The sequence below is a fragment of the Mastomys coucha genome, unplaced genomic scaffold, assembly GCF_008632895.1.
Source record: "Mastomys coucha isolate ucsf_1 unplaced genomic scaffold, UCSF_Mcou_1 pScaffold11, whole genome shotgun sequence".
Classification (NCBI taxonomy): Eukaryota; Metazoa; Chordata; class Mammalia; order Rodentia; family Muridae; genus Mastomys; species Mastomys coucha.
This window is the reverse complement of record NW_022196893.1, coordinates 22,541,605-22,550,800: the sequence shown is the minus strand read 5'-3', so window position 1 is coordinate 22,550,800 and position 9,196 is coordinate 22,541,605.

Below are 9,196 nucleotides of genomic sequence, written 5' to 3'. Positions count from 1 at the left end.
ATATATATATATATATATATATATATTTACCTTGACTTTTATATTCACCGGGTTTGTGTGAAAAACAAACGCATTCACAGATGAGGCAGCAGTAGGAATCTAAACAGACCATATGCCAGGGGAGAGATACTTCTGCAGCCAGCCAGTGCTATCTAGGTTATCACTGACAAATAGCTTCCCCAGAACATACAGAACCGACAGCCACCCGCTTCTTGGCTGGCAGAGCGTAAGATTCTCTATGCTACTGGCTCAGCTACACTGTGAATTACAGGCGAGCTGCAGATACTCAGCCATGCACGGGAGGAAAATCTTTAGGCACAGGACTCCCCCCAAGCCAAAAGCAAGAAAAAGGAACTTCAGAAATCATGTGGTTAAAGACCCTTACTGCATAGGTCAAATATTCAGGGCCAGAGATTTACCAAAAGCCTGAAAACAGTTATCTGGCTGCAAAGATAGAATGGAGTCAGGGGCTTTCTGCTTAAATAATGGATTACTTTAGGGGCATAGCTGAGCATTCTGCTCTAAGAGTGCAGGGTGTTGAAGAAACGGTATTGCTGAGCAATCTAGATTTCCAGCTTTAAGAGATGACGTTCATCTTCATGGGTGTCGGTTTCCTCAGTGCCTTCAAAGTCATTTTTAGGGACACATGAGACAATCACATAGTATTTGTGAAATTTCACCTTACACAGATTATTCATATTAGCAATTATCATTATTCAGTAGTCTAGAAAATCCTACTCTACAAGTCCCAAGATGACTTAGGTTCCTGTATCTTCAAATATTAGAGCATTCCACATCTGTTGGGACTATAAAGTCAAATAAATTTTTAAACTTTACATTATATTTAGGTCATACCAACCATTCAGATTCTTTAAAAGTCTCTCCTGCCTGTCTTTTGGAAGAGTATTACAAATTCTTAAACAACTTCAGTTGATGGACAACAGTAACCACATATCACCCACAGTAAAGAAACAGTTTCTATTTCTTCTTGAAACTCAGATGAGCCTTCAAGCCAGGGTCTAGCTTTTCTCTAAGAGTACAGAGGAAGGAAATGACACAAAGGATCTGATTGGAGCTTCAGAAAGTATACCTTTAAAGAAAGTCTCCAGTTGAAATTTTGGGGACCTCTTAGGTATAATATCACATCCACTGTAGTTTCAGTTGGTCAAAATGCAGAGTTCAAATAACTGTGGAATGCCCAGTCCAAGGGTATATCTACAAATCTTATATCTAAGCTTCAGGGAACATCTTGAAAGAGAGATCCCTAAGCTTCAGGGGACATCCTGGAAAAGGGGCCAGGAAGACTGTAAAAGGCCAGGAAATCTTTGAGGTTGCAACTTCTAGATATGACAGGGAAGCTTCATTCTTAGAATCTCAACAATATGGCTGCCCACAGGAAATCTGAATACTACTAATGCCAGTTGCTATGTCAAAGTGGATGGGGGAAACTCAGCAGGCTCTGCTCCTAGATAAAAAGCTGTGGCAATCAGCCACTACTGAGAACGGGAGAATTCTTCTCAGGGGATGAGCCCACTAACTGAAAACAAATGGTCAGCCATAGAAATGTATACATCCCAACAGCACTAGATAGATAGATGGATAGATAGATAGATAGATAGATAGATAGATAGATAGATAGACAGATAGATATTATATAGATATCAATTATGAATATAATTATATAGATATATGAGAAGAGTCTATAAACTTGGTAAGGAAGGGTCATAGGAGTTGGAGAGAGAAAGAGTGATTGTGTTACATTTAAATAAAAATAAAATAAAAAGAAATACCCCAGAATTAATTTCCACATTTCATCTCTTAGACATCAACAACATCTAGATGGGGCTAGCCAGGTAGTTTATTTTAATAAGTCTATAATTTTAGCCATGGAAGGACAAATATGGAGGGAAACAGAAGCCTGGTACTACCTGTGGGCATGTAGCTACTTGTTTTAAACAGGCTCTTTGAAAACTCCTTTTGTGTACTTCTGTCAAACCAGGACATGCTTGTCAATGGTTGCTCACTGACTCTGGATGCCCGAGGCTGCTGTGTCTCTCTTCCTTGTCTGCTAATGAAGGTTCATTCAACCAATCTCAGAAAACAATAAATATAAACACTCGTCTTCAACAACCATTCTTCTAGTACCTATGTGGCACTTATACTTCTCTCAGGTGTGTGTGTGTGTGTGTGTGTGTGTGTGTGTGTGTGTGTGTGCTTGTGCATGTACGTGCATGCTCATAAAGTATCTATATGAGGTTGAAGAAGCCTTGACACAATTTGGTCAGATGTTGCCCACTCCCTCACCTTTAGCCTTTCTTCATTTATTGCCTACTGAATCAAAATTTACTTTACACTCAGTTGTCTTTGCTCTCAGTGCTTCTGAACCAGAGCTGCAAAGATGCTGTGGTGTTCACCTGTGTACGTGAGATGACCAGTCCTTTTTAGGAGAACTGAGGCCATGTGACAGAGACCCGTATTGTGATGAGTTTTGTAAAGAGTGCGATGGGTGGAATTTGACAAGTCAGTAGAGGAAGTTGTGGGATGCATACAGATAGAGGGAGGAAAAAGTCACAAACAGAAATTCAGGTACAAGAATGGCAGAGATAGGAGTTATTTAATGGGTGCTTTCTATAATGGTGGGTATGTTGTGGAGAGAGAGGAATTATCCCAGACAACATGGGAAGTGTACTGGTCCAGTCTATCCTTGAGGCAGCAAGAGTACTCAAATTCATAGAGACTTCCAGACTAGAACTGGGGTTTTCAGGGCTGAGGAGTTATTCTTTGATAAGTACAGAGCTTAACAACACAGAACAGCACAAGACAAGGATGACAGGGGAGGTCGGCCACAATGTGAAAGGATTTAATGCCGCCCAACTGTGTATTTTGAAATGACATCAATGGTAAAATTTCCACTGTGATCTATAAATTTTACCACAATAAATATATCCACATGAATAAAAGTAGCAAATGAAGGCATTACATTGCAAGATATGAGAAAAAAAGAACACAGAGTATAGACTCCGCCCCCCCTTAAATCATCTAGAGACGTTCAGGAAAATAGTGCCCCCTGGTGGACCTCTTTTAGGTGCAACAGCAATATAAAGAATCCAAGATGTCCCTCCAAAACAGACTCCACCCAGCTTCGAGAACTGGTGTCTACACTTGTTATATCTTGTTGTATACACTTGTATATCTTGATAGCAAAGACCTCAAACATTCCCCACACATTATTATCCCACCTAGAAGAGGGGTGATGGTATCTTGTGGCAAGATTGCTTTCTCTTTGTTTATCCAATAATGTTAAATAACTATCGATCCATCGGAAAGCTGGACAAAGACAAAGCTTAACAGGTATCCTGCTCATCATAGCCGAGGGCGTTTGATTTCTTGTCCTGTCTCAGCAGAGACTTCTCTGGGCCCGGCAGTGGTGGCACACGCCTTTAATCCCAGCACTTGGGAAGCAGAGGCAGGTGGATTTCTGGGTTCGAGGTCAGCCTGGTCTACAGAGTTAGTTTCAGGACAGCCAGGGCTACACAGAGAAACCCTGTCTCAAAACAAACAAACAAACAAAAAACAACAAAACAACAACAACAAAGTCTCTCTCTACAAGGAGGAGTTTTATCTGGAGTGCTGGGAGATGAAGGTGTTTTGAGGAGTGGTTTTGTTTTATTGACCACTTCATTTTGTTCTGTTCTCAGGAAGAATGGCATTTTTTTCTTCCACTCAACAAAATGAAATTGGAGAATATAAATATATATCCGATATTCATAGGCTGGTCTAACACCCTTTCCCACTATATATTCTTAACACGTGTACTTCAAGTAGCTCTTCCATGGTTATATAATTGCTCCTCTGTACTAACCTAAATAATTTTGCTCACCTCATTTAGAGGTGGAAATGGAAAATGATAGGAAAATCTTCAAGATAATTGAAGGATGGGTTGGAAAGTAAGATTAAACTTTTGATTTTAGGTGTTGATTACAGGTGATTGCCAAATGGCTGAGTCAAAAAGGCTTGCTCTAAGTGGAAATAACTTTTAGTTGGGTTCTTTCAAGGCAACTGTGAATTTGTGTGGAAAATGACATAGGATTCAATTAATGTTCCCACTGTCGAATAGAAAGATTAATTGCACCTGCCAGCAGCCTTTGCCTGGCCTCGGAAAGGTTACGGAGGTCCAAAAGTCTCATTAAAAGTACTGTTCAGTCCAAATTGAATCTGTTTACAGCAGAGTCTCTGTCTTAGGATCTGGCATCCTGGACTTATAATTGCAAGTAGCTGGCTCTTGGCTCTGAAATGCTTTGACGACAATTAACTAATTGCAAATAACTTTGTTATTATACTACATTAACAAGACATATATTTTCTAGTTTTAACTGTATGAGAATTTTAGAATTTTTTTTTTTATTTTGGTATAGTTTAAATTTCACAGAAACTTTGTAAAACAGAATGGAGAATTCAGTGTGGACTTAACCTGTCTGCCCTCGTGTTAACATCTATGTCAAACCTGGGGAAATCGCAAAGCTAACACTGAATTTAAGACCAAAACGTCTTCAGGTTTCAGTAGTGTTTCCACTAATGTTTATGTCTTAGATAGAGTTTTACTGCTGTGAATAGACACCATGACCAGAGAAACTCTTCTAAGGACATTTAATTGGGGCTGGCTTACAGGTTCAGTAGTTCAGTCCATTATCATCAAGGCAGGAACATGGCAGCATCCAGGCAGGCATGGTGTAGGAGGAGCTGAGAGTTTGACATCTTTATCTGAAGGCTGCTAGCAGAATACCGACTTCCAGGCAGCTACGATGAGGGTCTTAAAGCCCACACCCACAGTGACACACCTATTCCAACAGGGCCACAGCTTCTAATAGTGCCATTCCCTCGACTGAGCATATAGAAATCATCACAGTTTATTTTCTATCCCAGATCCCAGGACAACTCACTGTATATACTCATCCTGTCTCCTTAGTCTGCATTGTCTAGGAGCTTCTCTGTCTTTACCCTTTTTTAATGACCTTGCCAATTTTGAGAAGTATATTCTTGTAGAAAGTTCAGGAAGGTAGTATTATCTGACATTTTGCTACTGATTGGACTGGAGCTATGGAATGTTGCCTAAAATATTTAAAAAGGTAAAGGGCCCTTTTACCATATGCATTAAGGAGGTATGTGACTAAGGAGGTAACATGACTCATCCCTTGTAAGGGTGATGATAATCTAGGTTAAGGCACTGTCTGCTGGATTTGTCAGTATAATTTTTGATTTACCCCCTTACCATTTTTTTAAAGGAGATGGATGTGTCAAGCTCACATTCAAAGCAAAAAGGGGCAGTGAGAGTTAATCCCATTGGGGGCCTCATATTTGCATGTGTTATTTGAAATCTTTGTATAGAAGCCTACCAGGTGAGATAGCACACACCTATAATCCCAGTACTTGGAATTGTGTTGAGTTTGAGGCTACCCTATGCCACATAACAAGCTCCAGGCCAGCTTAAGCTGCATGTCATAGCCCTGTCTTAGAGAAAGTTCAAGAGGAGAAATTTGTCTCTATCCCATTTATTTATGTTTGTTGATTAATTAATTTATTATTTATTTATTTATATCAGCACATATTTGTATTATTCAGTACTTTAAAGTAATTTATAACAGTGTATGGACAATTTTAAATTTTGGCTTCTAATTAAATACTGCTTTATCTGTTTCATTACCCTGATCGGTAGAGCTTTGGCCACTGGAATTCCTTGCACATGTGTTTGTTCCTGTAGTTTAGGGATCGTGTTTGAGCATTTTCATACTTTCTGACCCTACTGGCACTCCAGTTCAGTCTAGCTTCTACATTGCCTCAACACTAAATTGGTTATTGTTGAAAGATGCACCAGTTTGCTTTACTGATAAAAAGCACATAAACAAGAACTGTGTACTTAGTCTGGGTTTTGCTCTAGGGCATTGTTTTTTTTTCAACCTATGGATTTTATCTCCTTTGGGGGTTGCATATCAAATATTTACATTACAATTCATAACAACATCAAGACTACAGTTATGAGTTAGCAACAAGATAATTATGGCTGAGGATCACCACCACGTGAACTGTTTTAAAGGGTTTCTGAATTCGGAAGGTTGAAAACCACTACTCTAAAGTATTACTGCACCTAAGCTCTCTCAACAGGGAAGCTACACTCACGTCTGCGCTTATACCTCTCCATCTATAAGTCACAGACAGAAGACAGACAGGTGGATAGATGGGTGATTCAGATATGATAGACAGATTCAAACTGACATCCCCCACACTAATCCAGCACCACAGGTTTGATTAGAATAAGTAGACTAGGACCTTTATATGTCATTTTAAAATATTGACATTTACTTCCTCCTATTAACTGACTCTTGGCAACAAGCTCTGCACTTGTAAGCTATGACCCTGCTCAGCTGCTGCTGTGTATAATGATGCTGCAGTGTGATTACCTGTTGGCTAAGCAATGTTTTCTGACCTGTGGGTCAAGAAGACTGCTCATTGTTTACCTACTATGTAGCTGTGTGTTTTCCATTCCCAAACTTCTAGTGCTAATGAAAATGTGAGATGTAACTAAACCCTCCTCCTTAGACTCTCTCCACATCACTGTTTCCCTGAGTCAAACATATTCTTTCCCTTTATTCTGTTCTTTTTTTTTTTCAAATAAGACATGCATATGACATCCAGGGATGGAACATCTGTGTTCTCCAACGCCATGATAAAATATCATATATCCAGAGAATCAGAGAGGAGAAAGTTCTCTTAGAAAACACCCCAGATTAAGACCACTCACCCCAGATCTCTTTGGTGCTGTTTTGCTGATTGTGTTGTTCTGAGACAAGGTCTCCCTGTGTAGCCCAAGCCGACCTTGAACTCCATAGCCAGGATTCCAGATGTGTGCAACTGGCGAGCTCTTATGATCACTCTGCTGCTTCTTCTGCACAGCTCTGTGACCCCTAAACTGATAGTAAGAATTCCGTTTCTCTCAACATGTGCCAAACCTTGAAATTGGAATATGCTTTGTAACATCTTAGTATGATATAATAAATATGTACTGACTGGTATTTCATGACACACACAATCACAGTTTTAGACTTTTATTTTGCAAGAAAACAACTATGACTTCTAAGTAGATTGTATCAGGTAAGACTGCTCAACCTCCCACAGCAGACAATAGCCCAGCTGAATATGAGCTCACTCTCGCCACCTAACAGGGAGTCCAGGAGCTGGAGGTCATGAATGACTACAAGGCATAGTGTCTTCTAGAATTGATGAAGACACAGGCAATAGTGCCTTCTAGATATGATGAAACTGACACACATGAACTCCCAAAGACTGTGGCATCATGCACGGGAACTGCATAGGTCTAAGCCAGATGTTGTACCAACATTAACATAAGCCTTATCCCTAGCCCGGAAGGTATTTCCAAGACTTCTTAGCTCATAAAGGAAAACAGTTTTCACCAATGGAGTCTCACATGGTATACAAACCACACTTGCTCTAGGCTCACTCGCACATCCCTTACAGGGAGCTGATATAGTTCATCTTTATTCTTTTTCATGTCTCTGACCTCCACTCTTAGTGTCTAGGATTTTGATAATGCAGCCTTTCTGAGATCGTATTGTTCATGTTTTCCAGTACACACATGCAAGATTATTCTCTGCAAGAGGAACTGCTGGGTGTTTGGTTGTGCACATCCTCTGTGTGATTCCCTGCTGTGATGTACAGAGTCAGTCTCTTAACATAAAGATTGCTGGGTGCTTGGGTGGGTACAGCCTTGTTCACATTGTGGTGCACATGGTCGGTCCCTTTACATAAAAACTGCTGGGTGCTTGGGTGGGCACATCCTTCTTCATGCTGTGATGCACACAGTCCCTCACATGTGAGGGTTTCTGACGGTCATGCCCTGGCACCTTGGCAGATCCTTGGACTTACCAGATCAAAAGCATGTTCAATGGTTGTAGTATCTGATCACAGTTCTCATCTGCCCAGTTACTAACTGAGTTAGTCCTCTAATATACTCATCAGGTATTCTTTTGTGCAGACCTTCATGGTTTCCACATTTTCTTTTTCTTTTGCATACAACCTGCAGGATAGCCTTTGGTTATATTTGTCAAAAGTGTTTTCATCTCTTTCACCTTTGTTTTTCACTGTTTAGTATCTTTTGATAGTCTTAAAGCAAAACCATCAGTCAGTCTTTCCATTTGTAATTTGATTATTTGTTTCTTTTTGGAGAGAAAAAATATATATGTTTGGAGAGTCCAAAGATTTCTTTTTACATAGATGGTATTATAAAATGTTTACTGAAACCAGTAGTGACTATACATGTCTATAATCGCAGCGCCTGGAAGACTCTGGAAGATCAGGAGTTCAAGGCCATCTTGGCATACATAATGATATCCTGCCTCTGGAAGAGATGTTAATAAAATTTCCTAATCCTCAGTAACCAATTTGTACTGGGCAGATGTCCCTGACTTCAAGATAGCTCCAATGTCCAACATTTACACTCCTATGTAGTATACCCCTTGTTGAATATAGAGGGTATTCCAGTTTGCTTGGTGTATCTGTGATAAAATAGTAACAAAAATCAATTTGGAGAGGAAAGGGTCACAATCCATGATTGAGGGAAGTCCAGGGAAGAGCACAAAGCAGAAACCTGGGTGAAGGAACTGAATGCTTCCTGCCTTGGTCTTTTGCTTGTAATCAGCTCCCATTCTTCTAGGCCACGCCCTCCTGCCTACGGACTGTATCACCCATGGGCGGTCATCATACGCCAACTAACAATCAAAAATAATCCCCACTAACTTCCCCATAGGCCAATCGATAAGGCTCCCTCTTTCTGATTCATCTATTTGACAACCAGGATTATCCATCTCATACACACTGTGTAATAGCTTGTACATAAAAAGTCTGTATGTGAAAATCATATTTGACTTCTGAGTCAAGGTAACAGAAGTCATGTAGATTCTGCCTCTCTTTAAATTATTGGTTCTTGGGCTGAGCATGCACAGTCACTATTATTTTTTTATTTTATTGAAAATACAGATTTTAATACACTTAATCTGATTATTGTATCCTTCCTCTAATCCTTCAAGTTTCTCCCCACCCCTGCACCATCCAGACTCACATCTTTTCGGTCTGTCTTAGAAAAAAAAAATAAAACAGGCATCTAAGGAATAATCATAAAATAAAA